The 22,519-nt window shown below is 41.6% G+C and overlaps 1 protein-coding gene across 6 annotated transcripts in view; it reads right to left on the bottom strand.

Annotated features, from left to right (window-relative positions):
* GPRIN3 (GPRIN family member 3) overlaps nt 1–15,647 on the bottom strand; it is a 32,423-nt gene extending 16,776 nt beyond the window's left edge. The window contains exons 1-2 of one of the 6 annotated variants that reach the window (XM_050710456.1): nt 15,027–15,647; nt 6,288–6,371 (exon numbers count right to left, since the gene is read on the bottom strand). The gene's annotated coding sequence lies outside the window, so the exon portion shown is untranslated. Of the gene's footprint in view, nt 1–6,287; nt 6,465–14,617; nt 14,897–15,026 lie in introns of those variants that run through there. The other 5 variants (XM_050710457.1, XM_050710455.1, XM_035540400.2 and 2 more) reach the window with 5 other exon arrangements.
* Between the last annotated feature and the right edge of the window lie 6,872 nt (nt 15,648–22,519).

Here is a 22,519-nt window from a genome sequence, read left to right as displayed (position 1 = left end):
AATGGATTATTCGAAAGATATATTTATATCCTTAGATCTGATGTGCTTCTATTCTTCCAGCCCCACCAAGGGTGGCTAAGGAACCCACCTGCCTACATCTTTTTCCACTGCTTTAAATGTGTATTTTCATGGCCTTAAGAATAATTTAATTCTCTTCTTCCAAATTCTCAGAAATGACAAAACTTGTAAGACAAATTCTTATTTAGTGTCTGAGACTCAGGAAACCTCATCTGTGTCAGAGCCAAACTAAAACCAGACATACTTCCTTAAGACAGCAAATATTAAAGAGATAGCAAAGCAAAATCTGGAAACTAGTTCAATAAAACTCTCTTCTCAGCTATTTTACAGTATTTCCAATTTAACTGCACTGGAAACAGAGACCCAGCATGTCTTACTTCATAATTCCCTTCAAAGCTAATAATAATATCAAGAGTCAATTACTGGAGCCATACACAAGCCAAAATTCTGCCTGTTGCGACATGGCACAGCGCCCTAGCCCTCTACAGGGCCATGCTGACTTACACCAGCTGTTGCAACATCCCCACTCCTGTCATGGGTTAGGATTTTCCAGACCTAGAGCTTCTTCTGGATTTCTCATTTCTGCTGGACTTGAGTCAGGGATATTTAGCCTTACATTTATCACGTGAGTGAAGCAACACACGCCATGACGGAAGGACTAGTGAAGGACATCAGCTTTGATTTGAATACTACCCCTGAGGGTGGTAGCAAAATTACTTAATTACTCTAATTAGCACTAATTGAAACAATGGCTCAAACAAGATATATGATGTCTGGGTTTAGCAAAGTCTCAGGTTTACTGAAATTGGCTGCCTCAACCACCTAGCCAAGGCTACGTCCTGGGCAGTGTGACTGGCACTCACCATGCAGCTACCCCTGCATGTACCATCTCATCCTACACGCTGCTGCTTCACAGTAAAAGAGCAAAGCATGCCTCCAAGAACTGATAGAGAAAAAAAAAGTTGAGATGTTACAGCGCAATTATTGAATTTATTACCTAACACCCTACTCCTCACGTTGGTCTGCATTCCTCTTTAGAGGAACAAATTCCTCTTTTGGAACAGTTTCAGCTGCCCTTGCTCAGACTGCCAGCATGTTTAACCTGCAAATCTTTGAAGCGAGTGGAGGTCAGGCTCTACCTTGCCAGGGCAGCTGTGAGCGAGCAGGGCTCTGTGACAGCTTTGTCCTTGTTTCCAAGTCAGCTGGAAGACGTGAAAACCAATCATTCACAGCTTAGAGCTTGATCACCGGACTTGCATTGAATGTAGATGCCTGATGCACAGATGACTACTTGAGGGAATGAGAAAACACACAGCAACCCTTCAGACAGTATGAAAATCCAGGCAAGATGATTTATTTCCACATGGGATCTTCTTGAAGATAAGTGCTGGATACTTCACCAGCTGTGGATGCACAGTAGGCTTCCTACCACAACTTGTTTTCTCTGACATCCTATTTATGGACAGATTTTCTTTATTACCACAAACTATGCACACATATATGATTGCAGGCAGACATACGTATAAAAATAAAATTTGATATATGCTAATGTAATGACAGGTGTCCTGCATAAACAGGATGATTGAAACTAGCCTCTGAAATCAAATAAGTCTGATTCTCAAAACTGCTGAATAGCCAGAAATACCAGTAAAGCCAGCAGGAGTCAAAAGCTGCTCGATATTTTTGAATTCCTTTTAGTTCCTTTTGTTCTTGTTCTTATGTAGGAAATCCTAGAAAATATTCTGCCATTTTACTGGATGCTATATATGGGCATAGAGATACATACAGGCAAAGAGGAGGAATTGAAACTTTTTCAATTTCTTCTTTAGAAGCTAATGCAGACGAAGATCGTGGAGAAAATTATGATATATATTCAGTGTCTAATGCCAATTATTTAACAACAGAAGAACTTTCTTCCACATCTCTTCACCTACTCCTAAAAACTCTTTGCAATCATAGCTTAGGAATCTGGCTTTAGAGATCCACTTTTGAAAGACTATCAAGAATATGAAAAGGGGCATCCCCTTGCTGGATTACCACCACAGAGCAAGTCTTGAATCCATACAAAGGTGAAGCAGTCTGATACCTTTGCTCAAGCACAAACTATGAAAACAAAAAAAGTGTACAGAATTTTCTGTTGCCAGCATTTGCAAAAACACACACACACACAAAAACAACAACAAAAACCTAACAAATGCCACCTTAAAGATGGACAAGCCCTAGGAAGGTTATCCGTCCAAGAAATGTGCTTGCAAACAACTGCAGATCTGTATGTGTTCATACTAGGAAGTAAACACTTCTGAAAAAGACTCTGTTAATGTCCCTGCTCTTCAGAAAATTTAGGATGACCATAGGATCAAATGGAGCATGAATGTTTGACCATGGAGAGGATGACGTCCAATGTGTACAGGGCAGCAGGTGGTGAGATACTCAACAAGTGACTCTACTTGATTGTCTTTTTTCTTCTTAAAGGTAAGCTGCTTCTTTTCCCCAGAGCAAGGCAGGCAATTTGTTCTGAATGCCTTTTCTTATAAACCCATAGTCTGCGTGCAAGAGCAGGGAGACACAAAGCAGACCAAAGAAAATGGAGCAAGTATGTGAGCAGAGAGGCAAATAGTGTCAGAGGTATAAGATCAGGCAAGCCCAGACTACAGAGCTAGGAAACTAAGAGATTCATTAGGTTTTCCTTGTATAACTGTATTATTTAAAACTTAGGCCTTGACCAAGAAACTCAGCTGTCACTAAGGTGAGGAGCCTGCCATGTGCCTTCCCCTCCAGACCTGCTCAGCACTATCCAGATCATTACTACAGCTTGATCCTCACTACCTCAGCGCTGTTCACTCTGGCCCTTAATCTATTCATTTATTAACAGCCACAAATCACAGGCCTGGACAGCCACCGGGAAACTGTTGGGTTCATACCATTACAAGTCAACAGGAAAAAAAAAAAAAAAAGTCTTTTCAAATGCAGGCTGCTGTGGGACGTGGTTAGAGAGAGACAGATGTTCAGCTAGCCCTACAGATGGGATGGAAAATCCCACATCACTACTTCAAACCTTTCACCCTTTTCCTCTCCCAGGAGGACGGAAACCTTTTTTTTTTTTTTTTAATTTTAATTTTTATTATTTTTTCCCCCTAATATGTGTGGACTTTGCCCTTGGATTTCAGGGAAAGGCTGGAAACTTGCTAGCCCCTTGATCTTTTCCCTGGGCAGCAACTAGATCAAGTTGCTCAACTGTTAGTTATTTCAAGGTTAGTGTGCCTCACCCTAAAGTTTCTCCCACAAAACTGGAAAATGAAGCTAGTCTAGAAATGCTGATTCTGGGAATGCTAGCCTTCTCCCACATGGACTCAATGACTTTATTCCACTCGTTACACAGGCTTATCACTAGAACTGCATACACATACAGGCATTCTGGCCTGGTAAGAAGGCAGTAGATGGTAAGAGGTAAAGGTGAGATCTGCTCGCTTACAAAAGGAAGATATGCAAGAGAAAGTTGGTTGATTCATGTGATAGAGAATTTTGCTGTCCCTCTGTGTCCTCAACCTAGGCTTGAATGGTCTTCCAGCACTGACTGCCCATCTGTCACTTGCTGTGTGCTCCTTGCCAGACCATTTCTCAGCCTCATATAGCTCAAGGCCAGGAAATTGTTCACAAAAAAATGTATGCTTATGTCATGGTGCAAAACATCATTTAAATCATCCTTTTGAAAGACAGTTTTAACACTGTTTAAATATTTGTGAAGGTGACTATAGTCACACTTCTTGCTACCCCACGTTGCACACTCAACTTGAACGTCATAAACATTCTTGTCTTTCTAAGACTCTGATAGGTATTTATTCCATTTTCTTTTTTGCTATTGTTAAAAAGCTTAGCAAGAGCCACAATACAATCAGATAGAAACCAGGTACCTTTGCACTCTTGCCTTCGTTCAAGATACGTGTACAAGTTGAATCATAAACCATGTCACAAAAGGATCAAGGAAAACTGCAGAAAAGTGATTGGAAAACCCCTTTCTGCAACCAGACACAGAACTGGGAAGGTCATCACAGGACACCTTCAGTGTCTTTTTCTCTGTAAGTTTTCTTTCTGTGCATTTTAGCATTCTTTTGGGACTTCATTACCATCATTATCTGCTGTTTGGGATGGCAACATTGCTCTATACAGGCCAGGAGCACTTCAGGACCATCCCTAAGGACTGTAGAGGACGAGAATTTGAAAGGACATTCTTCTGGCTGAATGAAGTACCAAAACTAAATATTCTGCTCATTCATCTTTAACTCATCTGCCCTAATTTCATTCTGAATCAGCTGCCTACAGACCGCATGATTGAAAGGATGGTGTTGTTTGCTTTCATGTCAGAATGACAGCTATGGCATTTGGAAAAAAAATCACATCTATTTAATCTCTCTGGTTGGATACTGCTAATAAAAGGCCATATTTATGCCTCAGATAAACTTCAGCAGCTCCATTGATGGGGTTTGCATCAATGAAATTACAGACTTTTACCAGGGTCACATTTCACCCATCTAATTCAGGTGTTTTTTGTTTGTTTGTTTTTCTGAGCAGCCTGTTAGCTACTGACTAATCTGATTTTTACAGTAACACGTGTGTCTTTGATGACTAGTTTAACTCATGTGATGGTTAAACACTAATTTGATTGCTGAAGTTAGATTATATAGCACTTTGAAAAAGTTGGAAGGTTTAATCAGACAAAATATGAGACAAACTGAAGGTGAGTAGGTAGGATTCAGGCTGTGTTACTGGGGAAGCAACAACATGTGTGTTGTCTTGGAGCATTAGCGCAGATGGAAGTGGTGAGTAACAGCAAATAATGCTTGTTACACAGCTCACTATCAGGGATCATCGTATCAGAAACTGAATGGAATAGAAGCTTTCTTTCTAGTTAGCTACTTACCAAAACTATTATTAGCTTTGTCCTTTTTATTTTTTATTTTTTTATTTTTTTATTTTTTTTCTCCTACGTCTTTTTGAGGAGTGGTTCAAACAGATAATTGTGTGGGCTCTCTCCCTATCATCTGCCTGTTTGGGTTGGCTGCTGATAGGAATGTCTGCTCACATGAAGGCACATTGCTTTGAATGTAACAGACATCTACAAATACACTGTATGCAGGAACCTACCTAACTCCCCCCCCCCCCCCCCCCCCCCGCATGCTATATTATTAATACATTCAGTCCACTTATCTTCTTGTTAGGGAGCAAGTGTGAGTGTGCTTATTGTCCAGCTCTTTGGCAGGCCTTCTGCCACCTTCCTGCCTCCTCCAGCATGGAAAACTGTAATTCTAAAATAGGTCATTTTATTATAAAAATACATTTCCCAAGCAGCATTCCCCTGAGGCCCTTCATAATAAGAGTATCTTTTGAATTGGATAAATATTGTTCTGCTATTTCCCAGTATCAACTGCACATATTTCTATGATAATGGCCCAGCATGGTCTAGCTGGAAGCAACTTTTGAAGTACACCATTTAATACGGGAATATTTCCCAGGGAAGGCTTCTAGGCCTTATGATGTGATTATAGCGGGCTGATTTTATTGCTCCACCAATAAATAAATAAATAAAGTGGCCCCATGACTCGAGGTTTGAATTGTTCCCCTGAAGTTAGTGTATACACTGAACTCAGTCAGGAGGTAAAGGCCCCTCTCCTTAACAAAGTGAGGACCACCTCTGTGTTAGTTTGTATGTCTGATGCAGACAGAAGGAAGCTGCTTGTTCTTTCCATTTCTTAGGCATGAAGCTAATCAGGCCTTAAATAAAAAATGAAGGCTGGATTCATTCCTGAGTGTCAAAAAGCACAAGCAGATAAATTAATGAAGTATATCCTGTAATCCTCGTTTGTTCAAACTTTCCTCTGCTTCTCCTGATGGAGTTTGTCTGACTTCTCAGGAAACAAAGAAACAGGTTTTATTCCTCAGTCATATTTTGCACATCCTTATGCATTTCTAGCATCATTGGCCAAAACTATAAGCTGAATTCAGCTTTATGAATCTTATGTTCTTAGGCATGAAATAAACAGCACCAATTCTGCACAGCCCTAACCAGAAGTCACCCTATGAAGGTATGGGTCTTCCAACTCAGTTCAGCCTTCGGCAGACATAGGTGAACGTGCATTTGCAATTCATAGCCCTAATGCTTCACGCATAAGCAGGACCGTATGAAGAACAGGAAGGCAAGCAGGGGCCTGAAAGCTTGGTCACTTCCCCCTGCCACACCACTGACTGGGGTGATCCTCAGAAATATCACTTACCCTTTCTGTGAAAATGTCTTTGGTGCTCTAACCAAGAATCGTCTAATGTCATCACAGTTACGTTTGGAATTGGAATACCTGTCCCTGTGGATTGGATGGAAGATAGGAAGATATTTTAGAGAGTATTGAAACAGAGGATCTTGTAAACTGTTGCTCAGCTTGAGCAGAAATCTGGGTTCTCATAAACTTATGCAGATATTTATAGCCTGCTCACTGGCTTTTAACAGATACTACCTAATTATTAACCTCAAGGGGAGGACTAACATTTTCTTTTAAATAAGTATGGAGATGTCGTGGTGTGCTGCAGTGTTAGAGAACTTTCAGATCTTGTTTTGAAATACCAGACTTTCAGGGTGGAATAATTCTGTCAGCTTGTTTCCGTACAGCTCTTCTTTCTGAAAAATGTTTTATCACATTGCTTCTACCCCTTCCAATGCCACCCAGCATGCTTCTTATGTTGTATCATTTCCCTAATGACTCATCTCTAAAGCTAAGCCTATCAACTGTGAAGTCTTTCATGGAACTGATGCTTCAGAGAAAGGAGAGTGACATTAACAATAGGGGCACTTTAGTTCCATCAAGAAGTTAAACAGCGAGCACTGATTACCCTTCAACCCTTTCTAGTTTAAGGGCTAGACAATCCCCACTAGCCAGACCATTTCTGGGAGAGCTGAGCTGGGAAGATTTACAGGACTTTTGTACCTCCTTATTCTCTGAGCTTGGGACCTGGTGATATCCCGTTTATTCTCAGTGCATAAAGGCCACCCTAAAAGCTGCTGGCTTGTAGCTCTGGTAGCCTAAGAAAATTAGGAGTGCTAAAATGCAACAGGACCCTTGTCCACTTCATCTTTGCTGCACACTGCTACAGTGGAAGATTTCCTATCTAATCCATTACACTGACATCGCAGATTTACTCTGCTGTTCAACCCTGCTTTTGGAAACACTCCATGATTGGAGTCCCGGGGCCCTATTGAAGGGGAGGTACCTTTCCAGGAGCACTTAGCAGACATGCTGTTTTTTGGGTTAAGATCACACTGGCAAAATAAGAACCCACTAGAGGTAATGCACCAGTCCTTTGACTTCAAAAAGTTTTAGTTTCTTTATGAAGGCAAAATGGCTGCACAAGAGTAGAAAATCAGTTTAAGTCAATCTGGCTTTAGGTTAAAAGACTAACTGACTGCTCACTGTCATCATCTGAGATAAGCCATTTCTTTTGATAGTAACTTTTTAAGACTAGTCATAATGTAGCACTGTCTTTGTGTTCTCTACTCATTCATGTACTCTATTTGAATCTGCTGTCTTTTTGCATGAACAGTAAAAAAATGCATAGCACCTTGCACAAGTTGCTTGTTTCATCTTTTTATCTTGAGATCCCTTTTATAAACTGAGGTCTTTGCATATTAGCATCACTGGGGAAAAAAAAGCTTTCAACACACTAGACTGCAATCTGGGATCCTGATCACAATAACAAATATTTCTCCAAAAGAAAAAAAAATGCATATCCTCTTCTTCAGGACAAAACACCAATTGCATGATGATCTTGAAAAGCTGACAATATTAATTAGTATCAATGATCCTACAGGAGGATCTAAAGGTACAGGTGTCACAGAGAGAATTCAAGTAAACATTGGTTACTTTACAAGAGAAACACCTAGAAACACCTGGTACAAGATTCTAGAAACAACTTTTTAGCAGAAAAAAAAAAAAAAAGGTCAGAAAAAAGGTCAGATAATTAGATCTTCCTTTCCAAAGTGATATGTCTGTGATATGCATATTAGTGTTTTGTTTTGAGACAGTAAGAACATATTACTTCTAACTTCAGGCTTTCTTCAAGTAGCCTTTCATACTGTTTACTTCAGTCTTACTCTATGCTTCAATTTAACAAATACGTAGCTGTAGCTAACCGAGCTAACTGAACTACTTGCCAGTCTTGCCAGACTACCAGCCCTTCGGAAAACACCAATCTGCCTACCTCTTGTGTGCATACATTAATGTATATGCACACAAATGAGTGCGTGTATGTACTCAGTATGTAACTTTTGATATTTTTGTATTTGTTTTATAGTATTTAACTATAAAGCAGAATTGGCATACAAATGTTAAATCTATAAATAGGATCAATATGGCATGTAATGGCACAATCTGCAGTACTGACTGCTCTCTGGGCTTCCTTGGCTCAGACATACTGGCTGCCAAATCACAGCGCATGTGTTCCACACAACAGTCTTGGCAGACACTTTACACACAGAAACCATATATATTAGTGCAGGTTCACCTGAGCTAGGCTGCTGCTAGCAGGTAACAAATCATCCAGAAAGAAAAGGAGAAGGGGAAGCAGGTAAACCCCTAGGTATTTCTAAAGGTGTGCATGTTATCTTTAAACTGACTGCTAACTGGGGACATCTGTACATGAAGAGCCTGGCAGAATACTAACACTATAGCCTGTCCTCCCTCCTTACATCTCTTCACCCTTTTATACAATGTGCTGATGGACTCCTCTGGCCTGGCTTCGGAAATTCTGTGTCCAATGGACAGGACCTATGATCAGTCCATGGACAATATGAATGATTTTACATTGCACAGTGCTACAGCTTCCTGGATCAGAAGTTCATCAGACTACGGTTAAGATTCCTGTCTGACAATGGGTTTCATGTCTTTTTTATAACCTTTTTGTTTGTTTCCCTCGTAGTGACTGTGAAGGTTGCTCAAGAGGGTGATGAGAAACATCTCAGATCAGAATACACAGTTAAAGGTCCTTTTCTAAAAAAATTTCTTTTCCACTCCCTCAGGAAAACAGTCCCATCTCCAAAGCTAAACAGTGATATAGCTCAGCTGGGAAAATGAATTTTCATCATTTGCCAAGTGATACAAACTTGGAGTCTCATCTGAGAGCTGGTGTCCGCTGTGCTAGGCACTGTATGCACAGATACCAACAGATACAAACAAACACCATCATGTTTGTTTGTGTCCCCCTTGATTAATCCCTTCTTGTCCTTCTAAGCAGACTGAGGGAGGAAAGTGGGCAAGCTCAAATAATGCCACATTTCCCTATTTTATCATAAATATAGTAAAATGAACAGTAAAAGTAATGGAAGTTGCTGACAATTACAAACATAGATATTAACAGATAGGGACTCTTGGTCCTGTATCATTAAAAAAAAAAAAAGAATATTTTATGTATGTCTGTTTGATATTGGCTATGGTAATAGCTTCCTTCCCTGCTGATAAGTTTCGTAACATAGGATCATGGAATTAGAGATAGAGGAAAAAAAGAATACAGTTTGTCCTCTGTGGACTTGCCTCATTGCTTAGACTGTAGCACCCTGTCACAGGCTGCTAGAGTAATTCATTGCAATATTTGTGATTGTTGGCATTCTTCCCTCTACTTAATTATTTTTCCCACGTACACATGTCCACTGCTGGCAAAGGACAAAGCAGGGGGCAAAATGCTATTATGCTGGTTCCTAATCACTACTTTTTGGTCTCCATCTTCACTGCTTTCTCTCTCACCCATACACTGCATGGAGTTGCAAGTGTCAGTGATGTGCTTTTCTCATATTTACTCAACAGCATGCTGACACCTCTGTGTTTTCATATGTGCATGATTTACAAATGTGAATACTTAGCCACTGCCTCCGAGAAACAAGTCACTCAACCTTAATAAGTGACTGATGTTGCGTGATTAAAAAATTAAACAGTACAAGTCTTTGTTTCGATAGAACTGCTAATGAGTTCAAAGTCCGTGTATATAATAAAAGATATATGTAGCTCTTTTCTGGTTTTGCTATTTGCAAAAGCAAACTGTGGTCAGATACACTCTCAAAAGCTTTTCCTACTGGAAGGTAATTTTACTTGATTCAGAACGTATCCAGAACTTTTTTTTTTCTTTTTCTTTTTCCCAATAAATATTATCAGTTTTTACTTTGTTCTGTCTCTTAAGAAGTTGATGTTTACCCAAATGAGCTGATGAATCCCCCAAAACAGGATCAGTTTAGACATCTTGTCACATAGTATAGGAGCTTACACTCAGTGCATCCAATTTGATTGGATGCATGGTTAATACATAAACAGTACTAGGTGACTTTTGGTACATTTCTAATCTTCCATAATAATATTGAAGTATTGCCAACAATTCCCCCATATTGATCACATTTTTGGCCAGTTATTCTATCCACATATGTGCAGAGGTCTAGGCTGAGGAAAAGGCTGATGCCTCTGTCTTGGTTCTTCAGCTAAATTTTTCCAGAAGCCTAGTCAAGATGGTGTTCCACTTACTTCAAAAATAGTTGCATAGTTAAATTATTTTGCACAAATGAAACCTGTTTATAACCCTGCAAGATATATCAAAGTTTTATCAGATATGAAATTGTTACATGTCATTAAATAACATCAGCTATAAATCCAGGATTGCTCTTAAATCCACAATGGCAACAGATTCAGCCTATACGTCACCTCTGTCTTTAATATGGGTTTTATAAATTAAAAAATGATGCACATCTAGAAGTCATGCAGGTTACAAAATTTTCCTCTGTCTGTAGCTGTAAGACTGCAAGCAGCTTGCTTTTACTCCAACATCAGATTTCAGAAGCAAATCACAGGCAGGATATCATTCTTAACATAATCAGCTTCTCCTTAGTTTCAACTGCATTTGATGGATGGTGTTTATGTTGTTCAAAAATAAAGGTGACACTAATGGTTGTAGGGCCCATTTGACAAATTTTACTACTGCCACCACATTTGCTAATGAAATCCAACTATCTGTAACCTAGAGCTTGTCTCTCCTTGTTGAACACTCTTCACTGTAACTCTGAGACTCATACAAATACTATCTTCTGTCCAGCTTGGGCTTGTAGGGTTAACTAACAGTCACTGTTCTTAGTGCTGTACTGACCCAGCGTGATCATCATAATGCAAAAAGAGATGATTTTTGGGACTAGTCACACTATGGAGAGAGATGCATGTTCTTCTAGTTGCAAAAGAAGTTAAAGAGAAGATGTAACCTTGAGAAGGGAAAGTACATGTCAAAAAAAATCAAAGAATTTAGCCACGTCTGGGAGAGAAAAACAGAGTTTGAATGGACGGGTGAAGTTAACTGCCAGGCAATTTGGGGGAAATTTACAGTTAAATGCCCAATAAACAAATTCTAAGATGCTGACGCTAACGCAAACAGCATTCACTAAGGCTCACCGGGTTACTGTATTCAATCAGCTTTGATATCTTAGCTCAGTAATTATTTTTAGACTTTTTATGGGCAACTCACTCATCCATCATTGCTTATACCTACTGCAGTATTTTGTATAGACATATTTTCAGGGACTTGAAAAGAAAAACAAAAAAAATTTCTTTGTGGAATTTCAAGAAAGTTCCCTGTACTGATACTTAAGTCATTACCTGATCAGAATGAACATTTTCTTAATTCTAATACTCTGAATATATTACTTCAAAGGGCTAAACCCTGCCGTATTTATTCACGCAAACAAATGTTAGTCATAGGAATCACTTCACTTACTTCATGGGATGGTGTACGTGTTCAGATAAGGTCATTAATTTTGCATACTGAAACACCTCAAAGGAGGAAAAGAATGGAACAATATTTAACCCTGTGATGGGACTTTTTTTTTTTTTGACCTTACTATTTATATACAGCCTGTTCTTCATTGTCTGCAAAAATATAGTTGCCTCTAACCTAAAACAATGTTTGCTGCTGACCTGCAATCCCCTGAAAACATAGGCTTATACGGTATTGTCACCAAGCTCCACACCAATGAATGTGTGACATCTTGGGAAACCATACGGGGCATTTTTATGCCTTTGCTGTAAAAGGGCAAATATCCTGCTATTCGGTACCACACAACTGCCACAATCGAACCCAGCCGGAGTTTTTCAGGTATTATATTTGTTTGTAGACTCAGAATTTCTTTATGAGGCTACCGGAAATGATTCCTGAAGCGTTATTAGCTGGAAAGTGCCCGACTCAGTGCTCTGCATGCTGCACTCAGCAAGCACACACAAAAACACCCGTACAACACTGTGTGACCTCTACCTTTCTTACATCACCTGATCTCGGTGTGCACTGAGCTTTTAGGCAATCTATAGTTGGCTTTACTAAGCAGACGTGATTTAACAAAGGAGCCCCCCTAAAACCCTCAAAAAACCAAGAAAACACAAAAAACAAAAGTACAACACTTCAGCAAACATCTCCCATGCCAGGCCTCTTCAGACTGCTATATCCATTCACAGCATCTCAGTCCCCTTTGGGGCTGCTACAAGTTATCAGAGCACTTGCCAATACCCTGTCACAATCACACGCCTCTGGCCCTCTCAGACACTGTACTTTCTGAAGAGAACTATAAATCCAGGCTCGAGCACACTTCAAAGTGAATAAAATTCAGAAAATTCAAGTTCAAGATCTGCAACACAGTGACTATGCAAGTATCAGCTTAGGCATCATACCAAGCAAGGGATTTACAGCTCTGTAATGCAGGAAAGCAAATTTCTCTCCCACCAACACTCAGAAGCACAGCTGAATGAAAGCAGCTACGAAACTCTCCTGTGTGCTTTCAGTTCTCAGTTTTTGTATTACCCAGTATAACTTCTCGCCCACTAAACTTCAAATAACTTAAAGCTCAAATGGACCAACTGCTACCAAAAAGACAGTTTTATCATGGAGGTCCAAGGAAAAATTCAGTTGACTTGCAGAGGGAGAAATACCAGAGCTTGACCCTCATTACCAAGCTGCAGTAAAGTTATAGGAGTGGGGAAAAAAAAAAAAAAAGAGAGAACAAAGGCAGATCCAAAGTTTTGCATGTAGGAAAGCTTAATTTAAATACCCCTTACAGGATTGGCAACCAATTTCTGAGAAAACAGCGGATTGTAGGGAAATGTAGGGATCACTGCATGCGACTAACGGAACACAAGTTCCCACCGTGCAGTCGTGGGAAAAAAAAGTTCGTAGCGTTGGGTGAATAGACAAGGGAATACTGAGCACGATGTTATTATCTCTGCACGTGACATTAATGGGAGCCTTCCTGGAATCCACTGTGCTGTGCCGGTGGCCACGCTTTGCAAGCGGCCACTTTGGGGGCCCAGAGAAGAGCAGGCGGGCCGTTTTTTTCCTCTGGAGCATTTACATTCTTGGGAGAAACCAAAGGAGCTCAGTCTATTTATCTCATCAGAGACAACGTTAAGTGGCTATTTAATTACCGTCCTTAAATAATTGCACAGAGAGACTATCTGAAACTAGATAGCTATTTAATCTGACAGAAAAAGACATTACCAGATCCAGTAGCTGGAAGATGAAATCAGAAAAGTTCAAATTGGAAGTGAGATGCAAACGTTTAGCTATGAGATTAACAATTGGAGCCAATTATCTGGGAATGTAGTAAATTCCCAATCATTTGAGGTCATTAGATCACGATGGTGTGAAGAGGCTGGTGGGCCAGAGCTTGAACTTTTTGGGGAATAGTCTGTGTTTCACGTTATGCAAGAGCTTAGACTACAGGGCCATAACAATTCCTTATGACTCTGAAACCCACTAGCAGCACTGTTATCTTTTCCTGGGAAAAACAGAAAGAAGGATGAAGGAAAAAAATGTTAAGGAAGCCAAGACTTGTGCAGGGCACAAAAAGTAGGTTAATCTGTGGACAGCAGACACGTTCACAAACTAGGAATGGGTAAGATCATCCAGTTTTGCCACTAACTTCAGCAGCAAAAAGAAAAGGCCTGTCAGGGATTTACGACTCCAAGCCAGGTTGCTCCAAGTGTCTCCAGCAAACTTGCCACACAACTAAAGCTGGTTAGAAGGGGTGAGCAGCATCAGGCAAGTCTTTAAGGCGTCCTGTTTTTTGGATGCAACACAACAGCTTGGAAACCCAGCGGGCGAGCCTCCTGATCTTGGCCCTGCACCCAGAGAGCAAATTTTGGGAGCCCTGGCGTTATGACCCCCAGCCCCTGGTACCTGGGCACGTCAATGCGTGCGCTCCTCTCCCGTCCACCCGGCAGCAGCGGGCCGTGGGGGTCTCCCCTTCGCACGGAGACCCCCGGGGGGGGCCGACGGTGGGGTCGGGGGCTGCCCCTACCCGCGGGGGGGTCCCCCCGCTCTGCGCCACCGCGGGAGGTGGCCGTGGCGACCTCGCCGCTGCCGTGGCGACCGCACCGCGCATCCCTCCCTCCCCGGGCCGGCCGGGCGGGGGGTTATTATTAATAATAGTAATCCGTAGCCCCCCGGGCACCTGCCCTCGCACCGAGCCCGCTCCTCACCGGCTCCGTAAGAACTTGCCGGGGGGTGGAGGTGCTCCCGCTGCCCCCCAGCTCTCCCCCCCGCCCCTTACCTCCGCGGCGGCGCCCGGGGAGCTGCGGGCGCGCCGCCGCCGCGGGCAGGGATGACCTTGCGGAGAAATTCATCATCCGGGCAGGAAAACAAGCCCTTCCTCGGGGTGTGCGGCGGAGGGAGGGAGGGAGGGAGGGAGGGAAGAAGGGAGAGATGGAGGGAGGAGGGCTGCGCCGGGGTGCCCTCCCCGCCGCGGCGGCAGGGAGAGGCAACCCGGGAGGGCTCGCAAGAGGCACCGGGAGGCTCCGGGCCGCTCAGAGCTGCGGCGGTGGGAGGCGGGGAGCCGGGCAGCCGAGGAGCCTGGCAGCGCTCCCCCCGGCGGCCGCCGGCGGAGCGGGGCAGCCCCGAGCCCCCGCCAGCCCTCCCCGGGCCCCCGGTTTCGGCGCAGGCATCCCCCGCGCCGAGCCCACCTCGGAGCCGCTCCCGGAGCAAAAACTACGTGCTCGGCGGGGGAAACCGCCTGCTCGTCCGCGGCACACGGGCCAGACCTGCAGCACATCGGGAGGAAAGCCGCCGGTCCCATCCAGTCCTCCTCCGCGCGTCGGTTAGCTTAGCTATCCAGGCACCCGACGAGCCATCATCCAAATTTGCGTGGGGCATTGCAGCGGATGCGAATGGTGATCGACTCTTGTCACGCGTTCAGTTCGGGCTGCTTGCTGCTTTTGAGACGGAAATCTGGCTTCCGCTATGAAGCTGTCCGGCCTGCCTGCGGCTAGCCCTCAAAAAAAATAGATCCCCGCAAAAATAACAGCAACAGAAGCGCTTTGCGTTAGGACTCGTATTTGTCTGGAAAGCTTTGATCTAATTGCAGTGCATTCCCACCAGCGAGGGATTTTATCTGCTGCAATCACAGGAAATGGTTCTGCAGTGCCAGGAGGTTCAAGTAAAGTACAGGTTTCCAACCAGGAAGATTCCAACTCCTCTACTTTTCTTACTAGGCATATAGGAACAGGTTTTCCAAAACTATACGACAAGCTGCGAGGACAACTCCTGTTTTCACACTGGCTTTGCAATCTGGAAAAGATTGGGGAGCAGAAAGAACAGTGGACTAGAGGACCTAACAAATCATTATTATTATTATTTTTAATCGCTAATCATCATAAACATCAATAAATCATGTCCCCCTGAACCATGTTAGTGGATCCACATTTTATTTACTGTTCTGCAAAACACCCTCAGGCTCAGTTACTGATCCTAAATCTCTTTGACTCATGGGTTAAGTGATCATTGCTGGATCATGAAACGCTTCTCAGGTCTCCTACCATGGTATATACAATTTCTTCCCCAACACTCGCCAGTGAGATCAGCACATATTTATGTAATATCCATGGTTGAATGTGGCTTTCTGACTTTATTTAATCACAGAAAAAGAGAGATTTTCAATAATCACTGACAATAGCTGCTTCCTTACATGTGCCAAAATCAAAACAGTACTTTTAAGAACCTGAACATTCAAACACTAGGGAATCTCACTGGAGGGGGAGAGTGAGGAAAGCATCAGACTTTATCAGGAAAGGCAAAGATGTACAGCATTAACAGCTAGGCTTTCCTGGTAGTTCAAACGTACTTTGCTGTCTTTACAATCTCACTTCTTTTTTGGTGCTTTGGAAGACTTGTGTAGAGCCTAGTCCTCACCCTGGTCATGTCTGAGTCAGGAATTCAAGGTCAGGCTAGCCAACTCCTCTTCATTATTCTCCAAAAGGAACTATTTTTTACAGAAACACTGCCAGACTTCCTAGAATTAATCCCGCTGCCATTACCACAGTGCAGCTTCCACTTTTGTGTTAAAAAAGAAGAAAGACTGGATTATTCAATTTCCTTTGTCAGCAATTGTACTTTTATGAAGAGGTAGCTGTAGACACTTAACAGACCTTGCTGCTATGAGGACTTCCCCGGACCTCAGTTATTATAGTTTTCCTAAACTTTGCTAGACAGAAGATTCCTTATCTAGATTCTTAAGAGAGACTCCTTAGCCCAAGGTACTAAAACCACAGTCTTGGCACTCAGTTAACCAATTAACTCAGGTAATTCTGTAAACTTGTGTCATCTGATGCAGCTTTTCCTTTCTGCATCTTTCTCTCCAGTTCCAAATCCCCAAAATAACATTAGCTGTAGTCCCTTCTACAGCAACTTTCCCTGCCCTGGAAGAAATAAGATGCCATGGAAAGGTGAGATTCAGGCTTGTCACCAGGCAGTCCTTACATGACTCTGGTACTATTTACAAAGGAAGGAATTCCAGTTGTTTTAGTGTTTATAGCTAATACGTTTGTCTTCTTTGGAAATCAACTTTGGAATTAATTGAAATGGAAACATGGTGGGATTTTCAAAGGCATGCAAGACAGGCAGCTGACTGGATGGTCAACTTGAAAGCCTTGAAAGTCACAGCGATAAGAGCCACACAGGTTCAGCTGGAAAGGCTGGGAAGACTTTCTATGGGCTATTGCACCCTTCCTGTTTTAGGGTTGTCAAGCACCTTCAGAGCATGTAGAGGAATCAGTCCCAGTACCTGCCAGAAAAGAGCAACTGTGATTCTGAGGATGAACACAGTTGACTAGGAAGCTTTCTTTGCTCTAAGCCTCTTCATGCTGATGCGCTTCAAAACCAGTGCCTAAATGCTGAGTTCAGATAAACATTTCTCTCTTTATGTCTGTGCGGCATTACTGAAAATTTCTTTGCTGCTCTTAGTGGTCATGGCTGAGCTCTGGGTCTGATGGGCAAGGAAATCAAAGACGAATGAAGCAGTAATATGACTGAAATACAGCTCAATTAATAATCTCTTCGCCATGCCCAGTAGGGCACCAGTGTTTCATTTCTGAATGCATTGATGTCCCAGGAAAGCTGAGTAGAGGCATCAAGAGATTTGGATCATTGCAGGAATTGGTTAAGGTTAAGGGCATGTCCACTTTATCTACATGGTCTTCTAATGTACATGTTTTGTCTCCTACCTCTCTTCACTGAACCCCAGCCTACCACAGAATGGTTTCATTTGGTACACCATGCAATATTAGTATTAAATACCTTTAAACCATCTTCTAAACCCTGCTATGAGCCCTGAACTCCACTAGCTGCTGTACTGATATGCTAAAGAGGCCATCATATGTCAACATATCAATGCATCACCTTAGCAGTACAAACTAGATATTGAGATTAATATGCTGGTCTACCAGAATTTTTACCTGATTTGCTTAATCACCTGTGAGTCATGGCCAATATTCTACATTTTTTCCCCATCCTTTTGTCTGCTTCAATCTCCAGCTATAAATATTTGTTTTATGTTAATTTCTTGTAGGTGTTAATGCAGAGAAGCATTCATACTGAGGGCAGCACACAGACATTTGCATAGATTTAAGCACTGTGCTTAGCACTTACTGAAGTCAATGGAACATGCTTAAAAATAAATGTGTACATAGGTCTCTATAATATCAAGAATAATACAGAATTAAACCTCTCTAACTTGCTAATGTTTAGCTGTAGAGGAATTGTTTTCTGATATGTATTAGGCCAGAGCTCAGGGCAATAGGAGGATGGATTTTCAGGGAGCTGCCAAAATACAAGTAATCATCAGAAATGACAACCACACTTCTACAGTGCCTTTGAAGACTCCTGTAGAATGTTTTAATATTTTTTGACAGGCTGGAAAGAACATCATTTTAAAACTATATCACCATCTTGCTACAGAAAGTTCTTTCCTGTAGCTGAAAAAATAGAGCTGATGACTATGTAAAATGAGAAGCGCTATGACATGTGGAGAAGATTTGTAGTTGCCCTAAGCTAGCATAGTTTCATTTACTTCAGTAGCAATATACAGATTTACATTGGTATAGATTTGCCCTGTTGCTTTTTGCACTGCTTATACCATATCCCTTAATATATTTTCAATTTTAATGACATTGATACCGAATATAAATTCTGTAGAAGCAGTTTTTACATGTCATATTTCATGTCTTCTTCATGAAAAAGAGCTATAAATATTTCAAAAAAGTAAATAAAACAGCATTAAAACATTAAAACAGCATAAATAAAACATTTTATAGGCAAAACAACTGAAGACTGGGCTGAGAAGAGCAATGAAGAGCAAAATTGTGAATACAATCATTTAACATTTGTAGTTTTGTGAATGCGTTTACACCTTCATTTCTCATAAAAAAATATTGAGGGACTGAATGAACATCCTTGTTTTGGACTGGGAACCAAGCCACAAAAGATACAGTCTTCTGGTATGATAGCTGCATTAAGTAGCTGTACAACTAGAGACAAACATATGAGTGAAGAAACATACACAAGGTGACGTGATGTGTGTGTTTTGTGATCATGCACTTCCAGTACAACCAACAGAGCAGAGCAAACAGTAATTCCATGTTACACAGCATCTCTGTCTCACTTTACCTCTCACATATCTAATGGGCTGTACTGGGCATCTCATAAATGGATGCCCTGTTCAGCCAGAGAAATAACACTCCTGCATCATTAGAGTGGCTCTGATGACACTATGTCTACAGAGATAAGGATTTCTTGGTCATATTTCCTCTAAGACTGTGTTCTTTAAACATCGTGGTCTTCATAAATATATATACAAAAAAGGAATATAAAGAGCGAATAATATACCATTGTGAGTGAATGGATGTTTTTCAATTTCATGGTGGTTCCAAGGCACTACAAATCCATATGTTAGTTGCAATACCTCAGACAGCTGTGTCAAATTTCACTTGCAAATATGTAAAGATGTGAGTTTCTACAGCATTATGAAAATGTCCTTGGCATTTACCATGCACAGCTTTTGCTTGACAGTTTTTGTTTCAGAGTGTGCTGTGAACATCCTAGTCCTCATGGGGAAATTCAGCTACAGAAATACCTACAAGAAGGACAACACAGCAGGGCATAAGCAAACCAGGATGTTCCTAGAGTGCATCAATGACAACTTCCTCACCCAAGTGATAGAGGAGCCAATGAAGAGAGGTGCTCCACTGGATCTCATACTCACCAGTAATGAGGGGCTCATTGGGTATGTGAAGGCCAAAGGCAGCCTTAGTTGCAGTGGCCATGAGATAGTGGCGATGGGGATCCTGAAGAAAAGGAGGAGGTTAAAAAGTAAGCTCATAGGGGCCTCTCCACAGGCCGCAGGGGAACTGCTGCTGCGTGCCTGGAGCACCTCCTGCCCTCCTTCTGCATTGACCTGGGTGTCTGCAGGGATCTTTCTCACTCCTCAGTCTCTGAGCTGCTGTTGTGCAGCAGGTTCTTTTTTTTTTTTTTTTTCCCCACCTTTCTTAAATCTGCTATCACAGAGACACATACAACATCACTTATTGGCTTGGCTCTGGCCAGCGGTGGGTCCCTTTTGGAATTGGCCGAATCTGTCCCTCATCTAACATGGGATAGCTTCTGGACTCTTCTCACAGAGGCCACCCCTGCATCCCCCCCTAACAAAACTTTGCCATGTAAACCCAATACACCAGTTTACACAATTTTCCTGACTGTTCTTACGCCTGCTGCAAGAAAACATGAGAGATTTCATCAGCCATAAGATGGGGATGGAGTCTGCCATTCCTGCAACCCTTCTGCTATCAAACCCTTGCCACATAAACCCAATACCTTCACCTTATTATTTAAGTAACAAGACCAGCTTTCAGGAATCCCAAGCCCCAGAGAGCAAGAGGAAAATCTGGAGCAAAGAAGATGTACCTATTGTGGAGGAGAATTAGGTCAGGGATTACTTAAGCAAATTGGACATCCATGAGTCCTGATGGGATTCACCCATGAGTGCTGAGGGAGCTGGCAGATGTACTTGTGAGGCCACTCTTTATAATCTTTGCTTGATCATGGAAACTGGGATAAGTGCCTGAAGACTGGAGGAAAGAAAATTTCACTCCTATCTTCAGAAGGGCAAGAAGGAGGATCTGGAAAACTACAGGCCAGTCAGCCTCACCTTGATCCCTGGGAAGGGGGTGCAGCAGCTAGTGCTGAAAAACATTTCCAGGCACATGAATGACAAGAAAATCATCAGGAGTAGTCAGCATTTGAAATTGGAAACTTTTGGTTGGTGCGTTGTGATAATTATATTTTCACCCTTAGTGTCCGCGTAGTACGTTCGTACGTAGTACGTTTCACCATCTCCTATTCCCATTTCACACATATTCTATATATCTATTACTGTGATTCTAAATGTGAAACAAGCCATGCACAAAAAACAAACAAACAAAAGAAAACCACACACACACACACAACTTCCCCCCCTCAGCCCCCCGCCTCCTCAACAAATTAAAACAACCATTTGATGAGTCAGTAATTTATGCTGTTTACCTCCTTTTATGTCAACAAAACTAAGATCTGGAACAACACATAATCATAATGATTATAGGCATAATGAGCTGATTTATTACGTACTCACCACATGGTATTCTGGTGCATATTCAACTGTAATGATGTCAAATAACACAACTAGAAAACCTATTTGCTCAGATAACCACTGCCTACTGTGAACAATAAATTAAGCTAATGGGGTACCAGACACATGGGGGCTCCGGATACAGAGCCCTGTCTTCAGTTAACCTATGTTGACTGTATGTATATACCAAATGTTTTTGATATTTTCAGAAGTTCAGGAAATAAGAAAATCAGTCTGAGTTTCTTTTAAGGAGTGGTTGTGAGTGTTGCAGGTAAATGTAAATCGAACTTAAATGCTCTTCCCAATGCAGTTCTGTGAGGCAGGACTGCTATATAGCTTGCACATTTGTACAGATTTTAAGAACCTGTTTGTTCTAATTGCAAGCCTAGTTCTGCCTATGTCCTTGGATGTCATCAACTGACTGTGTAAAATGCTATTCCAGAGGGAAACATCCTTTGGCAGGGCTACTGCAGCCATTTTTATGTTTTCACGTTTTGTCACACAAGACAGGATCTTCTCCTCATGCTACCAAAAGAATACTTTCCTGGACAACTACCAAGCCTGTTTATAGCTCACAGTTGCTTTCCTTATAACATGGATTTTTATGCTGATTCATACAACGGGGGAGATGAAATGTAGATATAACAGAAGTGGCAAGGTGAGTAGATAAAAGACTGATAGGTGTAAACATGGAGAATAAGTACCAAGAACAGTAAGGAGTGCAGATGAAAAGAACTGAGGAGGAACAGAATTTCTTGTTTAAATGTGAAGAATATGATATAACAAGTAACTATGTACAATGTATGTCAGTCTAGAACCAGCTCCCTGAAAAGATAAAAAGCTCTGGAATGAAATCACCCGTCAATATGATCTCTAAACACATCAATACTGCCCTGAAGCAGAAAGCTTTACATTCCGTCAAGACAGTTGGTAAAATGAAAATGTGGTTGTTCCTGTTTCTAGTACGTATTCACTAATTCTAACCAGAATCCTACCAACATGTGGTATCAATGTATCAATACATCGATACTGTGATGTATTTCTGCATTGTGAAGTGACATTCTTGTATCATCTTTAAATTTGCCCGTGCACCCATTATTCTTGAATTATTAAAAAAAAATCTGATTTACTTTCCCTTGGCCATTCTTTGTGTTGTTGTATCTATCATCATCATCTATCTATTATGTTATTTTATCTAAAATATAGAAGTCCAATGTTTCCACTTCTTTTTTGGCTTTTCATGCCCCTATTACACCTCCTGCCCAGCCACATATCTAATAAAATTTAGATCCTCTATTTATCTAAATAAATAGGGACCAAATCTTTTGCTAAGAAAGCTCAGTTGTAGCTCAAATGCAGCTCAGTGTAGCTCCTTCTAGAAGCTGAGCTTGCTCTTTTCAAAAAGTTGGCTTTGCTTTTATTTTTCTCTTTCTCTTAACACAGAAGTAATTATCTCCATTCAATCAAATCAACTAATTTTACATTTCCTCAATTTGCAGTAAGTCAGCCCTTTTCTTCTGC

The sequence above is a fragment of the Cygnus atratus genome, chromosome 4, assembly GCF_013377495.2.
Source record: "Cygnus atratus isolate AKBS03 ecotype Queensland, Australia chromosome 4, CAtr_DNAZoo_HiC_assembly, whole genome shotgun sequence".
Lineage (NCBI taxonomy): Eukaryota > Metazoa > Chordata > Aves > Anseriformes > Anatidae > Cygnus > Cygnus atratus.
Note: the sequence above shows the minus strand (reverse complement) of the source record. Positions and strands in the feature narration are given on the sequence as shown.